General features: G+C 41.4%; 1 protein-coding gene across 1 annotated transcript in view; it reads left to right on the top strand.

Annotated features, from left to right (window-relative positions):
• fbrsl1 (fibrosin-like 1) overlaps positions 1-20,312 on the top strand; it is a 300,050-nt gene that overhangs the window by 110,845 nt on the left and 168,893 nt on the right. The window lies entirely within an intron of this gene.

The raw sequence follows: 20,312 nt of genomic DNA, 5'->3' as shown, positions 1-20,312 counted from the left end.
AGTTCCTCCGACTTACCAAAGCAGGCCATCCTACCTGAGAGTATAACTCACAGTGGTGAGTCTGAAATTTACAGTTAGTGATGAACCTCAGAGAAGCATGATACACAGAATCAACCATTCGAAGACATTGAGCAGAAGCATTCATATATAGAATATCACCATAATCCAGCACAGGCAAGAATGTTGCAGCAACAAGCCGCTTCTTTGTATTAAAAGAGAAACACAACTTATTTTGAAAATAAAATCTCAGTTTTAACTTCAGGTTTTTCACAAGATTCTCTACATGTGGTAGACAGCTCATAACAGCTCAGTTAACACAGCATCTGTAACGAGTCAGTGCGAGAGGCAGTAAATACTACAAAAATAACAGCATGAAAGCTAAGTGGTAGGACAACATGTACCAACTCTCTCTCCCCAGGTAGTACTGATTTCTTACAACATGGCGCTATGCTCGCCACACCTCTCACCTCATCCCTCTGGCTCCCTGCTGTTCTTCAGTCTCCCTGACATACCTACACAGTTGGACTGCAGCTGCCCTTATACGAGCCTTCCACTGGTTTCAATATTTTCCAAATGACTGATTTGAGATTTTGGCTGCACGTGTGTCTAGTTTTTAAAATATGTGTGATTTATGCACAATTGTGTATAATGTGCAGATTTGCATATGTATGTATTGTGTGCACACACACATGTGCGCTCATACAAATCAGTATGGAAATGATTATGCATATGGGAAAAGTGCAACTGAGAGTGCCACAACATCACCAACGGTTTTTCATATTGTTGGCTGTTGTGGCAGATAGCACGATGAAAGGGATCAACAAAGAGCTGACGGAGCTCTGCTTGTTGAGTTTATGTGTGCTTTTGTCTTTTCTTCCAACTAACACAAAAATGTTTTATGTTATTTAGTAGACTGGACGCTCTGGGGAGCCTGCCTTTCATTCTGATGCAAAGTCCCCATGACTTACATCTGCTATTGAATTACTAAAAGAACCACATCAGCAGGTGTTTTGGTTTTGTTTCAAACTGTGCTTGTGTGCCAACTTTGGTTTATGCAAAAATAGTTGAGCCCTTTCCTCCACTGCACCAGCCCTTTATAAACTTACACAGTGTAGTAGCTATACAGTTAGACCGCCATTAATTTACTGCTCTTAACTTCATAATTTGCAGTGTTTCTTTGTTCCTACAAGTGACAATCCAAGCATGTGTTTTTGCCACCATGCTGGGTAGGAGTTGCTTTTCTTGTTTAATGTGGTAAATCACAAGAGAGCGGGAAAAAATGCCTGTCACACAGATAAAGCTGATTACAATGCTTATCAGATACATGCACATAATTATAGTCATAATGCAAATGGAACAGCAGTCAAGATAACACAAAGCCTCTCCACCATCAAAAAGCATAGCATGTGATGAGGAGATAGCGTATCATAACTGCACGTCATGAAGTAACAAAGCATGGCGCATGGCAGGAATGCTGGTCACTAAGCAGGAAAATCCCCTTAGTGGCTGTTTCCATATCTGGACTATTTGTGTACTCGTTACTTCTGAGTATGTTTTGCGTTGTGAAAGGTTTTCATCATCAGTATTGACTTGCCATTGGTAGTACTCAGCTCTTGGTGTTAGATGTAAGCCTACAGAAGCCCCTTTAAGCTTGGAAAAGCCTCCTGGTCTCTGCTTGCATTCAGAATGTCCTTTCTTAACACTTTGAAATGCACTGCTGCTGTTACTGTTACGTTTGGAGCTTAATAGGCCAGCCTCATGATGTCACGCATCACATGCTACACCAGAAACTCTGGGCAGAGATTGGATTAGATTATTAAATTGAGAACTGGAAGCTTAATATATTTATGTACTTATATTTATGCCCCGCAAAATTTCTGAAACACTGTTCACCTGATGTGTAGCTGTCAAAGTGTTTTAAAATTTGGAACCAAACAAGTGCAATAAAAAAAAGATTTTGTGGAGGTGGACACATGATAAAAATTATTTTTGCTGCTTTTCTGGATTGGCATATTTTCTTTGGTATTTGGTAACTCAAATCAGGTCACAGACAAAATCAAACTAGACAAGATCAGACAATATTTTATTTATTCAGCCTATTGTTTTTATGGCGTCAGCTGTGCATGAGAGTCATGCTGGTCACACCAGCAGATGCCTGTCAGATAGAGGCACAGACACAGGTAAGCATTCTTACAGATAATAGGTCAAAGCCTTTTACACGGTTACGATAAAAACTGTCACATAATATCCGTGTGTAACCTGTTTGGTAGTATCACAGCAGCAATCCAGCGCACAAAAGAAAGTAAACCGATGCTGATCCCCGAGTCATTCTGGTTCAGCTCCTGTGTTTGTTCAATAACATCACCACTTGCATAGTTTATTTCTCCAACAAGGCAGATGTACTTCTGACTCTTTGTTGTTTGTCAGCAAAATGATTTGGAGCCTACTGAGCCGAACTTCATTATGATGGAAGAAATAGTCCTTTAAAATGGGATGTAGATCACTTAGGCATAGGGCTCGACATAGGTTTACACTAATAGTAACAGCGCAAACACTGTAGAGTTATACCTCTTCAGTGTTTGACTTAAATAAATAAACAGTAGAAGAGAGAAAACATGCTGCATGCTAAAAGAATACAAAATTCATCAGTTGGCAAAGGTCATATAAGACTGCTGGATTAAGATAGATCATAAATTAATTGGGGCCTAAGCAATGAAAGTAGGGCATATTGATATTATTGTTTATTAGTATTATTATTTCTAAAAATAAATAAATACATACATTTTTGAGTGCCTAAACATCCTTGAAAACGGACGTTTTGCATGTTTCAGAAATGGTAGAAAAAAATGTGTGTTTTTTTAGGCACAGAGTTCAAATTAGTCTGTACCACCCCCAAATCATTGAACAAGTACTTTAAGACTCATGTACAAAATTTGGTACACACAACGTCCCTGATACTTCATATCATATCTATCATATCTGATATCATATCTCACAGTACAATAATATTGAATGGGTTGCATTGTTGTATTTTGTCATGTTTCTCAGGTCTTTGTCTGAATTTCTACGAACATTATTGCTAAGGATTGTCTTATTGCATTGGAGTCACACTGGGTTAAATATGTACACTTGGGTTTTAAGGGGTATTTATTATTTTCTTCTTTTTTTGGGGTTGTATGGAAGCCCCAAACGCAATTTCATTGTTCTTGACAATGACAATAAATAAATAAATACTAAATACTAAAATACTACTTTAACAAACTCCTCCTACAGATTTTATTGGATGAACCTCGAGCTTAATTTTGCCATGGCTTCCACTAGACCTTGTTCATGACATATGCCAAGCATTTGAGTTTTCACTGAACGGTGTGTTTGGGGTACCATGGCAAATTTCAGTCATTCACTGAAATACGTTAATGTAATTCACATCACTTTGTCAAATCTGGCCCACACTTCACATGTGTGATGATAAGAGTCCCAGCCTGAACACAAATGCATACCAATATTCATGGTGATATCATAATATCAACAGTGATAGTCAGAAGGAACAGGAAATGACATGTTTAAATGTATCAGTGTACTCCTCCTGCCTACCATATCCTCTGATCACCATCAGAAACAAGAAAAGGAGGGTCTCTTAAAGTTTTTCCGCTCTCAGTGTTGTTATGAGTACTAGGTAGGCTTTGATGTGGCATCGATCAAACCCAGATGAGCAGACATTCACATCCCTGTAAAAACACACTGGGGATATAGTCGTAGAGCAATGTGCCATGTTGTGTTTGCTTTGTGAGCTCCCTAAGGCCTGACCTCCCAGCTCCATTTATGAGGACCGTTTACACAAGGGAATAATTTGTAATATTCACTCGGGGCTTTGGAGAAAGATTAGTGGGACAAAGGGTAAAAAAGGGATCAGCAGTTTGTTTTGCTTGATACAAACTGTAGTGGACGTTTAGTTTGTTTAAGTTCACCCTTTCTGTAACGCGAAATAAAGGGCTTGAAAATAAAAGTCACACGTACTTCAAAAAATGTGGAGAAGTAGAGAATCTGATTTTTGACTATCCAATAGTCACTGTCTGGAGTCGGTAGACGGCTACTTTGAAGAGGATAGTGGTTGTAGCCAGGCTGAACACTGAAGTTGTTCCACTCTTGAAAGCATGTCAATGTATCTATACGAACTACTCCTGGTGTTTTATATTCAACATATTATATGAGGGGAAAAAGTAGATGTTCGAGTTATCTGGTTGGGTATTGGTTTCCATAAAGATGAAATGCAAGAAACAACATCAAAGAATACACCACTAAGGACTCTGAAAGTTGTTCAAGAGGTTGCACAACATCGATTGGACTTTTGGTGAGATTGGCCATGCATGTCTATGTAGCACTCAAAACTAGAGTCCTGGCCAGGTTGTGAGAGTGAATGCAGAGATTTGCTGTTAAGAGGTTAAGGGAAGACTAATACAGGCACTGAAACTGGTTTCCTGTTTGCTCTAACTGTAGTTGTATTCATGAACCATTTTGTAAATATAAGGTACAAGCTTATATAAATTAATATTCCATAACTTCACTATAGAGGCTCCTAACTCTTTATACCTTTAGCTGGCTCAGCTACTCTATAAACCTTATTTTCAGACTTGAAAGGTGGACGACTGGTTCATGTGCTGGTCTCCTAAACCTGGATCGAGAACAAGAACTATTGTTGGTGGAGTTGAAGTTTAGCTGCAGGACGGCAAACTCACAAAAGAAGTAGCTCAGTATGTTGCTCAGCTGCTTTATTTGTCACCAAGTGCTTTGCAAAGGAGAGCATTATAAACTGTATTACATCTGTTTAAGTGTGTGTGCCGGTGCTTGTTTACTTTTGGGGGGTTTTATGAAGTCATCCATTTAACTTTAGTTGTGACATTTTTCTTAAGGATACGAGACTAAGACTTAGTGAACTCAAAGCACATGTTTTTTTGCAGCACTGACCCTGGTAGATAAATATACACCTGTAATAATCCTACACATTAATCCACAGTGAAGATACACATATATAGTGATTGCTAAGAAAAACTCAACTCTTAGCATTTGTTTGCCCATGTGGTGGCATAGAAATTAATCTTAGAGCTTTTTGATCGCCATAAGATGCTGCATTCAAAGCAACTTCACTTAGTATTGAAATTCCAGGCAAACATGCTCTTTGGCCTTGCAGCTGCTGCAATGTACAAAGATAAAGAGAATGAAAAAAAGCGGAGGATAAAAAGCTTTCTATCCCTGGAAGGTCAAGTAGACAGACAGCTTTACTATCTCTGTGACAATGGCGCTAGCAGAGATTCACTGAACAGCACTGTGATAGAAATCGCAGACAGGTAATGGTGGAGCTGGAGAAGGAGTGGGGGCTTATGGGAGTAGTTTTCCTCACACTACTGCTACCCTATAGATTTATGTGATTGGGTCCACTGTCTCCCTCCCTTTGATGAAAGTGGTTCTAAGCTTTAAAACAATTCCTGGGTTTTTTGAAAGGTTATGATAATCTAAATCAGGGGTCCCCAATCCCAGTCCACGAGGGCCGGTGTCCCTTTCAGATGTGTCCTTGATCCATCACAGCTGATTTAAATGGATAAATTACCTTCTCAACATGTCCTGAAGTTCTGGTAATGAACTAATCATGAGATTCAGGTGTGTTGACCCAGGGTGAGATCTAAAACCTGCAGGGACACCGGCCCTCGTGGACTGGGATTGTTAAATCTAATATAGCTGTAAGTATATGTGTAATGCGTTTGCATCATCAAAGTTGAGAATGGGCTGATGCATGAGTCATTCATAAGCAATCGGCACCATCCTTTGAAAAATAATATTTGTCGTCTATTGAGTGTGTCTGATGCAGCTATTAAGCTTCTTACTTGGCAATGTTGTAGCATAGTCTTAAACAGGAATTTAGGAGTTTCTGATCCAAGTTTTTTTTGTGATTGTTGTCAAAGCAGAGCACAGGTAATTGTAACGCAGACTTTGATGACTGTAGCCCACTTTTTTGCTCTGTCCAGCTCGCTGCTGCTTTATTATGAACGTAAAGCCTGTATATGTAGGCCTGGCTGGTTAGCAGATTAGGTTAAGTGAGATTTAAGATCAGCAGATCATTTGATCTCCTGCATCTTTATCTGATAAAGTCCAAACACATTACAGTAGCTGAACTGTCGTGGCTGCTTTCATAATGGAATATGCTTCTAGAGGCATTTGTTTACGGTTTAAGGGGCAAAAATGCAGCATGCATTGCACTTTTAGTCATTGTGCTTTTGAGTTTAAAGAGTTTATATTATCCACTGAGTGGCTTTTGTCATTTGAATTTACTGCCATAGGGATGGCTGCTAGGGGACCTATTTTACCTACTTAAAGCCTAGAAGATGCATTATTGTCCATTCAAAAAAACTGATGAACAGAAACTCTGAGATTTAGCAGTTTGGGGTGAAGATGTATTATTTCTGCTGTGGAGCTGATAAAATGGAGCTTCCTAAACGTGTTGAACCTTGTGAAAGGAGTTTTGGTTCCTGTAGTTAGTGTCTAAATCTAACGAAACAGCATGTGAAAATGAAAACAGATAGTGAGTCTAAACTAATTTTAGCCCAAAGGATGGGTTTCAGGTGTAATGTGTGACAACACGTTTTGTCCATGTCTTATTACGATGAGGCTTGTTCAAAATCTGGTGAGCAATCCAAAGAGGTTAGCTTTAATCTAAGGGACTTCTCAGTTCGAAGTTCGTACCTGTTCAGTTCTTCACATTATGAAACTTGTGCACTGACCTTGAACAATCTCTTGTTTTGTTTGCATGGTGAATCTTATGTTCTTATGTTTTAACTGTTGAGGGCCTTGATTAACATTAGCAGGGTAAGAGGATCAGGACCTTTGTCGCTGTCTTCAGGAGAATGTCATGCCGTTGTTCTGGTTGGGGTTACTGCGTGTAGTTGATCCTCCTCCATCATCCTCCAGGCCCTCCCGCCAGACCCTGGTCCAGCCTGGGACTTTGAAGGCTAGCTGTTGAGATTCAGCAGACAGACGCCTCCTCGGGGGAACTGACATCATTAGAGCAGAGAGCAGATCCGAGCTTCTCTTCAGCTTCAACAAGGGAAAGAGAGAGATAAAGAAAGAGGGAGGGATCGAGAGAACGGAGGGCAAAATTTAAGCAATGCAAGGTCAAGATCACGGCACAATTACCCTGGCAGCTATGTGCCCGGGGAGGCCGAAGCCCCTGACTTCTCACCCTGCCAAGGTCGAATGGGCCGCTCCTCGAGACAATAAGCCTCCCAACATCCTCCTGTCATTTCTTCATTCACTGCTCACCTCCCTGCTCCTTCTTCTCCCACTTGGTAGTTCATATGCTGTGAGCTCTTGACATTCATTTGCAAGCTTTTACACATTGTGTTTCTTACAACTAGATTGCGTTTGTGTGTTAAATGACTGTTACTGACATCAGTTGGTTCCACAAAAGCAAGTGAGCAATCCATACTTTCACACGCACAAGTCTGAACAAAGCCACTTTACATGACAGAGACAGTGCTGGCATTGTGCTTTCTTGGAGACACGGAGATGTATCCTGTAACTCGAGAGTTTCGTAAGTATATGTGTTGATGTGCACGGTGTCGTATTAAGCATGTCTGTGCTGCACTGAAGAAAATGTGGGTGCTACTGAAACCAGTTGTCTCATGTCCAAAATTAGTGTGAATCAAAACATTTCAGAAACTTCCTACATGTTAATCTTGTTTGTGCATCTTAAGATCTGCAGGTTAACTGAGAGCTCATGCATGAATCATCCAGGGCATCCACATTAAACTGCAAAATACAAGACAATTATACCACATGGAAACAGGCCTCCGCAGTTGCCAAATATTTGCCTTAGCTCAGTTTGCTCTCGCTTGGAATTTTTTTTCAAGCAAAACAAATATTGCAATTTTAAAGCTTCAGCAACAAGGAGAGCAGCATACTTTGCATAAAATAATTCAGCTGCATGACATTGTATGATGTAGTCAGACAGGTAATGAAATCACTCAATTCCACAACAACAAGAGGTCAGGTTAGTATTCAATTAAGCCACATCAGTGTATAACACTTTTCTGCAGCACAGATTTACATTTAAACTTTAGTCAAATCCTGTGGACTGTTCCATATGTTCCTAATCATGGACGGATATAAGCGGCAGCTTTGCTGTAGTGACCTAGCTAATTACAATGCACAGTTATCCTCCTTTGTACACTTATTAAATAACTATTATCCCTATTAACACAATTGACATGATCCTCTTCTGCCAACTACAGCCTCAACAAGCTGCGCCTGTCAGCTCAGCTAATGTTGCAAATATGCTTTCACGCACACAAACGCACAGAAAAGAAACACACAGTGCACAGGCACTCACAGATAGCAACGCTCAAATCCCCACACATGTCAGCATTTTGAGGGATCATATAGATGCAAATGCGACCGTGTAATTGCACGAGCAGTAGATCTGCGCTCTCAAGGCTCGATGCTGTCATGTCAACGGCTGATCCCATCTGGTTTTCAGCATTTCTTTTTTTCTTTTCCAAGACCTGATTTCCATACCAACCCAAAGCTTTAGAATCCTCTCATCTTATCTGCTTTCCCTCCTCCCTTTTCCTCCTCCTCCTCCTGTTCAAACTCCTTTTAAAACCTGTGTCTTCAGGTCCAAGCAAGAATGATAGGACTGACAGCAAATAGACACATGTCATAGTCAAACACCGAAATGACAGGGAGGAAGCCTCTAGCATAGTTTAGGTTCTGCTCTTCCCTTCTCTGTTCCACTCTCTGTTCCTGACGTCTTTCATATCTGAAATACTTTTTTACTCTTTTCATAGGTGCATTATAGTTCTGTGAGGAGTAATCCACAGTTCTGTCCAACCTCTACCCTTCTCTTTACCACTTTTTAATCTACTATTGGTCTCCACCCAATTTCCTTCTCTTATAAATGACTCTGTCTTCTCACTGTCTTTTTGACCCTCCATCCTTCACATTTTTGCATGTCAGGTACACAGGCTGCATGCTTTCTGCATCTGGGCTTATAAGGATTTAAAACATTCCGTATGCAGGCCTGTATGTAGAGGTAGATAAATGCCTGTGTGACGGCACCATAATGCGTTACCAATCTACCAATTTACTGCACATCCAAAGAGAACGATGATCCTTTCCTTGGGAAAAACGACTTGGCTATAAGGGCACTTTAGGAGGAGGAATGAGCCAAGTATGTGTTTGTTTTTATTTATTACTGTGATTTTGGGATATTGTTCTTTATATATATGTATATATATAAAGAAATACCATTTTATGTCTTATTTGTATATTGATTATTTAAAGGATATCTACACAAAAGGAGGTTCCAAGAAAGTACAAGATTTCTGCTTTTTTATTAACTATTAACTATTATGTTAACTTAAGCAGCTTGCTTTTGCAAGAATACACAAACATAACAGAGAACTATACAAAGGGTATTTCCTGTAAACAGTGTTACTAAGTATAAGGTGGAATCCATTTTTATAGTGAAACTATGCTGTTAAATTGTTGTTTAAAAAATAAATCCTAAACAAAACTTACGTCAAGAACATTTTAATTCGGCGTTTTCATTAGAAACTAATAATAACTAACCTAACTAACCTAATAATAGGTGAACTTTTCATTGAAGTCATTAGTTTCTTTCTAATTGGCATGGTAGTTAGCACTGATGCCTCAGCGCAAGAAGGTCCTGGGTTTGAATTCGCCATCTTCGGGTGCCTTTCTGTGGGGAGTTTGCATGTTCTCCCCCTGCAGGAGGTTCTCTCCGGGTACTTCAGCTTCTTCTCACAGTCTAAAAACATGCAGTTAGTGGGGTTAGAATAACTGGTCATTCTAAATTGTCCATGGGTGTGAATGGTTGTCTGTTTCTCTGTGTTAGCCCTGCGACAGACTGACAGCCTTTCCAGGGTGTACCCGGCTAGGATAGGCTCCAGCCCTCCATCACCCCTCAGCAACCCTGAATTGGATAAATGGAAGAAGATGGATGGATGATGGAAACTAATAACTTACATGATTGCATTGCTCCATTTAGTATCCCAGTAAACTATTCCTCAGTTCATCTATCTGCAAGTTGGGCTTGTTGGTCTGTATTAGAAGACATTACATCTTCATCTTGATATAATGTGCTTATAGACTCCGGTGAGCAGAACCAGACTGCTGTCATAACATCTTCATTGGCTGTGTTAAATTCACCTGACATAAAGAGACAAGCTTTACACAGTTTTACAGCATAAATGGCCAATATACATACACACATATACATAGACACATATACATACACACATATACATAGACACATATACATAGACACATATACATACACACATATACATACACACATATACATACACACATATACATAGACAATTGTTTTTAGTCAGGGTCTGCGCCCTTTCTAAGCTGCTGCCCGAGTCTTCATCTTCTTCTTCTTCTTCAAATACCTAAAGTTACACACATGCACACACACACACACACACACACACATACCACAGATAAATGCATATGAGTGTGCCAATACACACAGCACTCCTACCTCCCCTTCCCCACCTTCATCTAACGCATAACACTTCCTGCAAAATTTACTGGTACTGTGTGCTATGCAGGCATGAGATAACGTCCCAGAAGTTTTCCAAGGGCAGGGCCAGCGCTCAGACATCAGAGGGAAGCAGCGTCGAACCGAAGCTGATTCATTACATGTGTTGCATCTGCCTCCTATTAAAAAGCCCAGAGCACTCTGGCTGTCTCTCCCGGTCTCTCTCTCACACTCTTTGACTGCAAACTACCTCGCGAATCCTTCCATTTACCTCACCTCTCTCTCTTTCGAAAACTCCCTCTTTCTGTCTCTTTCCTCTTAACTTTCAGTTACCTCTGATGACATGCCTCACCTCCTCACAAGTCTCACAGGTTAGCTCTAGCATACGTTGCTACAGCACCAGGACTTAAATGTCCAAATATTACACAGCTTCTTCGTGTTTTTTTCTTCACTTTATTGCCTCATAGTTAGCTCTGAATAAAATTCAAACATTGTGTGTTCTTTGTTCTCCTGAGTCTGTCTGTTATTAGGTTTAAGATTCTTGAACTGGCTTTGGCGGTTAGTTTTCCTGTGAGCTGTCTTAGCTTCTGCTGCTGTTCATTGTAACTGGAGCCCCATGAATATACTCATAACAATATATTATGTTGCAGAATAGATTCTTATTACAGGCATACTGGCGCTGATATGTATGTCAGCTGTAAAGTAAAAGGTTTACACACTAAACAAATAAACAAGATACAGTTAAGATCATTTAGGATCAGCTTCTTGGTCACAGCTCTTGAAAGGGGACTAATTTTAAATCCAGAGACCCAGCACAAGAGCATGATTCAGAAATATTACTCATTTTATACTTTCCCTTTATGCAGTCCCATAGCTCATCCTCTGCCCCGTGCTGGTTGGCCACATATTGATTAGAAAATATGATATCACCCCGACATTCCTGTTAATGACCTATTGCCCCAACCAACTGAAGAACACAGTCTAAAGTTAAACCAACTAAAAGTTTAGGACTCTTCTTCAACTGTCTATCTTTTAATGACTTGCTCATTTCCTTTTAACCAACAATCTCATCTTCAGTGTTTTAATTATGCTGCAGTGAGTGATAGGTATTTTAAGTTGTGTGTGTGCATGCGCGCGCGTGTGTGTGTGCTTTCGGTGAATTTGTTAAAAGGAGCCTTTTTGCAGTGCGAATGTCAGCTTCAACTGATAATTATTTCAGATTACATTAGAGGAAATTAAACATTTCTTATAGTACGTGTGAGGGTGACAAAGTTATCAGGTGCAGACACAGGAGAGAGTGTGAATGTTGCACTTCCAAAAATGTAATTTTTACAACTAATAAGATCATTTTCAAGTGTTAAAAAATAATTAATGGTTTCACGGCAGCTGAATGGTCTTTGCCCATGGATCAGTGGTGCACAGTGCCCTGTGTGTAATTTATCAGAGGCAAATTAAAATGTAGAAATCAAGTCATTTATTAAAAAATAACTTGATCTTTGAAGAAACTGGGGTTAGGCTGAGAGCAGTGACTAGAATGTTATACATTAATGATAATACTGATAACTGCTGTCAGTACTTTTGTTTATTGCGTGACCTTCATCTGGATTTGCTTCATATTTACAGAGAGCAGTTGTGGCTTTGATTTTCAGTTAACTTGTGAATTCAAGTTGTGAAAATCTCCGTGTGTAGCCAAACACCGTGTGTCATTTCGACATCTGTCTGGACCACTGAGCTGTCCCGCCAACAGACTCTTATCAGCTGATAAGACTGTTTACACCAGTCTTATCTCTGTCCACTTAAGGGCGATGTAGTTGAGAGTCATAAGTGATAAATCCATTCCACTCAAAACCTTCGGCACAATTTTCCATCCTACTGTTATTAGAGTCAACACTCACTATAGGCAAAAAGCCCTCTTTATTTACTGCATGTATCTTTTACAATACTGAATTATGATGTAACTAAGACATAAGGAACTCATTTGTAACATATGTTCTGCAGTGAAAATGCCTCCAATCAGTCACACATCTCTGTTTGAGAGACACAATGTTACGTGTAAACAGTTAATTTTTATTCTTATTTTCTGATCTGTTGGAGAGAATACAGATCTATTTTCACTTTAACTTGGCGATTGGAAAGGACGGCTGAGACGGCTGTAAAGGCACACACACCTGAAAATGAATGAATAAATCATTTTCTCTCTTACGCTCCTAAAGGTTTAGCTGAACACAAAGTGCAAATGTGGCATTTCCAGCAGCATGTACCACAACCTGAAATTGGTTTACTGAGACTTTGAACGTGCCCTTTTTCTTCTTTTTTTTTTTGAAAGTCAAAGTGAACTTTGACTTGCAAATGATTATGCAAGTTGGGGAAAAATAAACAGCCTCCAATATGATCACCATTTGAATTTTTCTTGTAAGCATGCATAAGAGCTTTGCGAACCTTTGTACACCGAAGTGGAAGCTGTGCGTGTCTCGCAAAAAAACAAGAAATAAAGAAGAGGCTTCACAATTGGAGAGCAAGACGCAGATCCACAGCACTGCTTCCTTGTTTTCCTTCCAATAACATCATTAGCATTTTGACATCATCCTCCTAATTGTTGTTTGTAGCTTTGAGAAATGGTTGCCTTGGAGTGAGAGTTGAGAGGGAGAGGAGGGGGCTGGGGTGTTTCCGCTGTAAGGGGCTCATCTGTTCAGGACAGATACTGTTCCTATGGTCTTGGATGACAGGTAAGGTGTGTGTGCGTGTCTGTTGGTTGCAGTTGTCAGTGAACCCCGGGGACAGGTGCTGAGGGATAGGTTCGTATTTGGGAGCAGATGCACCTCCCCTTCCTCCTCTCTTGCCTTGTTCCCTCACTCCCCCAGGAGGCATATGGTGAGAGTGATTGGAGAGACCCAGGGCCCAGAGGGAATGCTCTTCTCCCCAGTTCATCTGTTTTAGATGGGGCCCTGCGGGACACTCAGGCTCTCCTGAGGTCCCCGTTGGCTGGGAATCAGGCCGAGTAGGTGGCTCTGCTTTCAGGTTGACTGCTTTGTTACAGTGCGGGGCGGTTGCAGTGGCCACCCCTGTTAGCTTTACACTCGGCTGCATTCTACACTGCAATTTTGTGCAGAGGACACAAATGGCTAATAGGTCACACCTTCTCATTTGTTTGCACAGTACCTCATTTATATGCAGCGTGGCTTTTAATCTGCCGACTCTTGTCGTGTCCTGGCGTCGGCGCTTGGAATGGAAACACCATCACAGGCTCGTATTTGTAAACCAGCTTACAAATGTGATGTAGTTCTGAGTGCAGTAGGAGACAGCGTTATGGGGGCATTTTAGGACTTGTATAATATGTGTATCCCTTTTTATGTGGTCATTTATTATAAAGTGAGCTCTATGAATAATGTATGATTAAAAGCTGTAATGGATACACTGGGACTCGTCAAAATAAAAGCAAAAATCCATTTGCGCTCCCTGTAGTAAATCCACTTGTTTGTCCTTGGGCTAATTTCCAACTTGGGACTTGGTGGGGGAGTGAGTGCATGTATTGATAGCGATTCAAGGGAGGGAGGTGTTGGTTGTGCTGTAGAGGGAGAGAGAGAGGGAAAGTAAAATAACGCATGGATGAGGAACAAAGTCAGGAATACCTCTCTTTCTCTCTCGATGCATCCTTCCTTTATCTCACTCGCGTACAGAGTCTCTCTCCTTGCCTCTCTCCTGTCTGTGTGTCTCACCATCTTATAGCTCCTTTCCCTGCCTCCAAGCAGCTGCCACTTCTGCTGCCTGAAGAAAATGAAGGCAGATGAATCAATTTGGCCTGTGGCCCTAAAGTGCACTTGTCTGCGCCCCAGCTTGGGCGGGAGGGATAATGAGCCGATAGATTGAGCCGGTGCCGGAGCTCGGCACTGAGCGCGGAGGTGCCTTTGCCTGCCGCACCACCGGGCCACCCTCACACACATACACGATCCCAGATAGACACACGCACACACACATGTGCTCCCTGAGCAGCGGTAGCAGCCTGTTGTTGGGTTAATGGGGGTGAGGGTCCTTTGCGCAGGACACTTTTCAGAACAAATTAGAGGAAGGATCTCTATCAGTCATCTTCAGGCCTTCTTGTATTGCCCCTCATCTCCTCCTCACTCTGTGCAGGGGAAGCCCGTAGAGAAGAATAGCAGAAAGAAGGGAGTGTGTGTGGGAGGCAAGGTCCAAGATCTTAGGGTAATGAGGACTGACACTGGAACAAGGCCAAATCACAGCCTCCCTCAGCACTGTTGACAGGTGACGGCAGGCTAGGGAGAGACAAGGCAGAGCGAACAGAGGAACTGGAGCAAGGAGAGGAAAATCGAGGGCAGAGCTAACAGCTTCTTTGATTCAAGGAGGGAAAAGGTGGGAGACCACGCAGTCATTCGATGCCCCCATAAAACCCCCTGCAAGGTGAAGAAGGAGGGAGGATCAAAGGAGCAGTACAACAAAGCATCACCCGCGAGCCTCCTGCCAGCTCCCTGCTGACAAGCTGCCGATTGATAGACACTGCAGGAAGAGGGCGGAAGAGTGAATGGAAAAAGAAACTTAGCCAAGCCTGAGCAGATATGAGCCACTACTATGTCCATCTATGTCTAACCCTTTCTACGCAGAGGGGCTTTGCGACTTCACCCAGGGTTAGAGTAGTATAAATGAGGAGACCCACGTCGGCCCTACTCAACTTGGGGGGAAATTAAGATGCTGGAGGGCCTTTTGAAGATAATTAAAGAGCACAGAGCAGCAACCTCCAGAGATGGTCTGCAGACATGTTCAATACCGAGACTAATGGAGCTAATTTCCAGTACATTATTCATGTAAAACACAGGCCAGCTAAGTGAAGCTGTGTTTTTTTCCTCCTATTTCTCTTCTCTCTGTAGTCTTAAGTCATCTCCCCAGTCTCACTCACACACACATTACTGCATCCTTTTCAGATATGGGATACGTAGCATTGTTGTTTGCTCATTGTTGGTTTCATTAACTCTGTTGTCTGGAATTCAGATGCTGGTCATTTAATGGTCTTAATGGCGTCATTCAGATGCAATCACAAGCGTGACAGTGAGAGGCAGGTTGCATTTGCAATTTTTGGATGGTTTGGGCATCTGACAAGGATGCCTCCTGGGTCTTCTAGGTGAGATGATGCAGGGATGTCCTACAGGAAGGAGGCCACGCTGGAGGAGACTATATCTCTGCTGGTCTAGGAACGTTTCAGTGTACTCCTGGATAAAGTGGAGGAGGTGGCTGGGGAGATGGGGGTCTGGGATCTCTGCTTAGCTAGCTTCCCCTACACCCAGCCCTAGATAAGTGGAAGAAAATGGATGGATGAAAAAAGTCAAGTTTAAAAACACTTTTGAATAATTAGTTATCCCTGCAGTTTTCACTAAGAGCTGCCAAATGTAGAATTTATAGTCAAGACTCACGAGCTGCTCGTTTGGTATTAACGCTATATGATTTTGTGCTAATACAGCCCTGCATCAAATGACCAGTGATGGTTATAACGGCATTACAAGTAACGGCGTTACTAACGGCATTACTTATTTCACTAACGAGTAATCTAACTAATTACTATTCCTATTGTTACAATACCGTTACTAACAAGAGAATGCGGTCACGTTACTATTTTTCAACAAACAGACGGTTGAAGCTGTGTTCAGCTTACCGCACCTTATATCAGTTGCAGGAAGTAGCTGTAAGTAATCTGGGCGCTACAGCTTTAAGCAGCTGCGGACGGTGATCACGATCACTGTCTAGCACAACACCTGGAGCTAAGGAGGCAAAACAATCGCATGAGTGCTGCTGTTTGACTGAGGAAGAATATTTTTTTAAATTGTGTTGATAGGCCACGTAAAACCATGATGTAGATGATAAACAATGTATACGCGGCGTTTTTTCCTCAATAGCTTCGTCTCGTTTAACGTCTAAGGACAGCGCAGCGAGCACTCTCTGAGCAAAAAATAACAAAACAAAACAAAAAAACGCCCTTTTGTGTTGGTGGAAAAATGTACCATGTTGACCAATCAAACAATGATATGACAACATGAAGGGGGAAGAGGGGGAAGTTTTAGGGGTGACGGCGAGAGAGGGAGAGAGAGAAAGACGTACATATTGAATGCAGAACACCTGATTGTTATATAAATAGTTTGAAATGGTTATAAAAAAAAAGAGGGTAAAAGGTAAATAGCTGCAAATAACTTTGTTGTTTGCAAAACTTGTGCATATGATTTTAAAATTGACAATTTATATTTGCATTTAAAGTTATGAAATTTGATTCATTAAACATGTTTGTGATGGTTGCAGTAAAAATATATCTTTTTCTACTCGGTTTTTATGTTTTTTCTGTGATTTTAGATCAGTTGTGTTAATACGGTGTGTCAAAATGAAAACATAACCATAAATTCAGAAACGTGAGGTTGTGCTGAAAAGAATGACACCAAACAAGGCAAAGTAAATATTTTTTAAAGGTTAAATGTGGAGGGAAAATCAAAAGTGGTTAAAAATGGCCAGTTATACCCTGGAGCCCAGAGGGTTAAACGTTTTTTTAAGTAACACAATAGTTACTTTTCAAGTAATTCATTACTTTTAGAATCTTGTAACTCAGTTACTAACTCAGTTACTTTTTTGAAGAAGTAACTAGTAACTATAATTAATTACTTTTTCAGCTAGTCTGTATTACATGACTGTGCTCACAGTTTCTACACACTTCACATAGCATCACAATAAGAACATTTAGTTGCTGCTACAGCCTGATTAGCCTTCCCCTAATACTGTCTGGAACAAACCTAAATAAAGTTTATTTTCACAAAAACTATGTGACATTTCGAAGCAGTGATAACAGTGTTTTCTTTCTGTTTTGCCCAGAGTGGATTTTAAAGACATCATTTAGGAATAGAGAATAGTTATAACCTTGGACTTTGTCACCACTTGCAAGCAGTTGAATTTTAGCAAAGACAATTAGTCCCATTGTCAAGCTTACTAACTCGTCCTTTAACATTAATGAGTATACAACAAAAGAAAAGGGGGAAAAAAACATGAAAGCTATATAGCTGGGAGTTTAGGGCCAATTAAGCACCTCCCCAGACAGGAAATTAGTCCCTCACTTAATCACAGGCAGTCCAAGCTGCCAATCCCTTGTCAGAGTTGGTGAATTCCTGCCTAGATCAATTGCTATCCCATGCAATTGAACAGCAGGTTGGGGAACGGTCTTTGCACGCTACATCATTAACCTAGGTGCCTAATTAGAAGCTGTGTTTTGATCAATAGCCAAATTGATTGCTGACTGGGAAATGTAACCCCAAAGTCCCTGAGGAGACGGAAGCACTTTGGGCACTTTGGGAATGTGTCAGCAACGCTGATGCTGAGTAAACAAAGTATTCAGCGCCAGCACTTGACAGCAACACAACTGTGGCTGTACCTCGACGCTCCGTCTCTACTGACGTGCTTGCCTCCCTGCCAAGGAGGATTGCTCTGTTTGTGCTCTCCTTGAGAGGAGGAAATCAAAAGGGCCACCATCTATTTTGAGATTCAAGGAGTGATTAGGCTGACAGCTAGTTGAGAGAGAGCGAGAGAGACCGAGGGAGAGGCGGGTAGAGGTGGAAGTCAAACCTAATTAGGCCCACCTGCCAGGTCTCTCTTCCTTCCATTTCTACACCCTGATTGCTAGGCGGCAGCTCCCCCCCACTGCTCCTCCATGCTCACCCCACCCTACCCCTATCCTGTCACTATTGACCTCAGCACACTGCTAATGCCCCTTGGCCAATCAGCATGCTTGCCCTGGCGGCAGCAGGGTAATTAAAAGGGAATTGTGTCTACTTGGCTTGTGAGCTGGTGGGCACAAGGGTAGACAAACATTCTCTCTCTCTGCCGCCCTGCCTCCCTCCCTCTCTCCCAGCCAGGTGGTACCGTACAGGACCTGTCAGATTAGCTGATGACCCTTTTAATTCTAGCCCAGCCGGGGGCCATAATTGATATTTACCGGGAAAGGTTAATTGTAGCAGTGATCTGCTTAAATTACAGTGGAGATCAGGAGACCGGGGCCAGACACCATACTTGCCACCGGGGGAGCTGCTACACGCAAACTGCTAGTCAAATGGATTACACCCCGCGGCCATTGCTGCTGTACTCCAAGGTGGGGAAGCAGCACGGGACATTGTGATTGGCTGATCCTGCAGCAGCACACAGTCTTCCTTGCTTAGCTCGCCAACCTCCCATCTGGCTGGGAATTTGGTTGCACACCAACTGTGGGACTTGATGGCCTACAATAAAGCAAACCATCCATGTTAGCATTAGGGCTGTCAGGTTTTGGTTTCGCCATGATTTTACATTACATCAACTTTTATTTGATATTCTGTATGTGCTAAATAGTAAGTTTTTTTTCTCTAAAATGTTATACACATGTCAACATTGTCTGCAGTATTATCTACTCATAGTTCACGTTACCTTTAAGTTTTTGCTTGGTCATTCCGGCCTTTTAAAGTTAGCTTATGGAGCTTTTAGAGCTAACTGAGGAACTGGGCTGGACTGGAATTTTAGTCCAGCAGCATATTATTTGCTTTTTCATTTTTCAGCCAAGGTAAGGATATTACAGGTCAGAGCTATTCTGTCCTGGTTAATTTTGCCTACCCAAAGTATGATCGGGTGTGTCCTCACATTATCTAATGTACAGTATGTGATCAAGAAGGAAATGTTATTTCACTCAAGCTGAACTATGCTGACTAGACTTATAGTTAAATAAATCAGTCAAGCTCAACACGGAGCAACTGCATTTGCACTGATCCCTTAAATTAAGTAAACCCAGCACAGTTGTGTTTACTTAATTTGCCCTGCTGCATGACCCATGCTGGCTGGTGCGACCAGCACCTGTTGGTTGAGGTTTTGCGTTCCAGGTGTTTTTGTTGCAGCCAGTTCGATTTTGCATTTAACCAAAGTATAAACTGACTCTCACACACTCATTGTATTTCCTTTGAAAGGCTGTGTTCCATGGTCAGTTGAACCCATTTTTATTCGACTGTGCTTTACATAGTCACCTGGTTCAAAGTACATTCGACTAAGTTAGAGGAAATAACATGAGCTGGAATATAAGACACAGTTTAACAGACTTGTTATAAATGATTAAAAAAACTTCCACTTCCACTGCTGGTTGCGGTTTGACAGGAAACCAAGTGAATGAAAAAGTATTTTAACCCTTTAAAGCCGGTCAGAGCGGGCACGCTCCGTTTTGTGTAACTATTTTTAAATCCCGGTAGCTCTGCAACCACGTAAGCTAGCGCAATAATTTTTTTGCATATGAAACCGGAGGAGTTGTACTTAGATCTTATGTCATCAGCTTGTCCTAGGTCACAGTTTCCTTCCACATATAGCTTTGCAAAAACTGCATAAAAAGCACTTGCAGCAACAAAAACATAATATTCCAGAAACAGGCTTTGCCGATCCAATCAGCTGTTTGTAACACTTCCTACGACCATCAGCGTGAACTCTCGCATGTCCGACATGACCTGCCCGAAACTGGAAGTGACGTCATTTTGCAGAAATGTAGTTTTTTTTACCATCAGGGCCTCATGGGCCTATACTGGTGTTTTTAAAAGTTATGTTTGACTTTATGACTTTCTGTGTCGTTTCTGCGATGCTTAGTACTCAAATTGCACTGCTGGAAATAGTTTATTTTGATGCATATGCTGTTTTTTTTTTTGCAAATTTGCACTCTAATATTTATTTTCGTTTTTCCTGCAGTATATAAAAATTGGTGTATTTCAAA

Source organism: Diplotaxodon limnothrissa, linkage group LG12, assembly GCF_057381915.1.
Source record: "Diplotaxodon limnothrissa isolate DT_005_m linkage group LG12, D_limnothrissa_male_GT1.1, whole genome shotgun sequence".
Taxonomy (NCBI): domain Eukaryota; kingdom Metazoa; phylum Chordata; class Actinopteri; order Cichliformes; family Cichlidae; genus Diplotaxodon; species Diplotaxodon limnothrissa.
Note: the sequence above shows the minus strand (reverse complement) of the source record. Positions and strands in the feature narration are given on the sequence as shown.